General features: G+C 29.5%; 1 non-coding gene across 1 annotated transcript; it reads left to right on the forward strand.

Moving 5' to 3' along the window:
• Positions 1-899: 899 nt before the first annotated feature.
• On the forward strand, positions 900-975 carry Trnav-cac. Its single transcript is given in 2 exon segments — positions 900-935; positions 942-975. It is a non-coding gene; the product is annotated as a tRNA-Val (tRNA).
• Positions 976-1422: the final 447 nt, after the last annotated feature.

Below are 1422 nucleotides of genomic sequence, written 5' to 3' on the forward strand. Positions count from 1 at the left end.
CGAGCGTACAGGTTATATGGGAAAGCGTATAGTTTTCCTATAAAGACTGTACGCCCATTGGATAATCGCTCGTCGCTCATCGCTTATCGCGTTCAGTCTGAATACAGTCTGAGTCGTGAAAGAGTATTTGACTATGGTCAAAAGGTTATATTTGCATCATTACCATGCCAATACGTATTTATATACATAAATCATAACCTTACTTTTTTTAAGATATATGCAATGTAGCATTATTAAAACAGAGAATATAATAGACATATATTAGTTATATATATGTTACCTACTCAATATCAATACACATAATTATTTTCGTAACTGTTATAAAACTGATAATATAACATATATGTAACATTCATAAAATATAAAGTCATATATATATGTAACATGTATATACCATTACTTGTACTTTTGAATGAGGAGGAAATTTTAATATAACGACAACGTAAAAATTACCTTCACGTTATATAAAACGTGATTTTGAAATTCATAGATGTTACATATTAGTTATACCATATAACTGTGTCGACTGGGTTGCCTCTTTGTCTGTGTAACAATATCATCATCTGAAATATGTATAATGTTAGACATTTTTAGAAATTATTGAATTATTATGATTTATTATTATGATTTATATTAATTCAATTAAATCAGTAAAGGTATAAATCATTGTATAAATTAGTAAGAATATTCTTAAAGTCGCCAGCAGTAATTTAATAAATTAATAACATCGGTTTGTCGACCGTGTCTGGCAATTAAAATTCTTATTGCGAAAAATATTACCCCAGCCAGGGGGGAGGGAAGGGAAAGGGAAATTCTGGGGAGTTTCTGAAAAAGTCGAAATAGACGCGTAAACAACATCTTAAAGTTATATACACGTTATTGCGAATAGTATTATTACAGCCCCAGTGGTCGAGCTGGCTAAGACGCCCGTCACGGATTGTAGGGAGGTCCCAGGTTCGAATCCTGGCTGGGGTAATATTTTTCGCAATAAGAATTTTAATTGCCAGACACGGTCGACAAACCGATGTTATTAATTCATTGTATAAATGTTTTTAATAATTCTAAAGAAAAAAATTTGTATATAAGTAGTTATATGTCATAGAAAACTTGATAAAATTTATACAAATATTTTTTATCCCCTCAATTATATTTAATTAAAATACCTGTAGCACTTGCTGAGTATTTAATGAAATAAGATCTTTTTTCTCAGATCAATTAATAATCTTTTGAGACATACGTTTTTTTTCTTTTGATTACGTGTTTGCTCTCTTAATCTTTTAATTGCATTCTGTTAATGGTAATATTTTTGTTTTAAAATTCTGATGCATTTTATTAAAGAACTTGATGACATATATTTGAGTTTCTTTTCTGTTATATCTCCTGGATATCTTATGGATGACATATTTGTTGTTACAAGACTTG

The sequence above is a fragment of the Vollenhovia emeryi genome, unplaced genomic scaffold (assembly GCF_000949405.1).
Source record: "Vollenhovia emeryi isolate VEMERY1.0 unplaced genomic scaffold, V.emery_V1.0 DF948868.1, whole genome shotgun sequence".
NCBI classification, from domain to species: Eukaryota; Metazoa; Arthropoda; class Insecta; order Hymenoptera; family Formicidae; genus Vollenhovia; species Vollenhovia emeryi.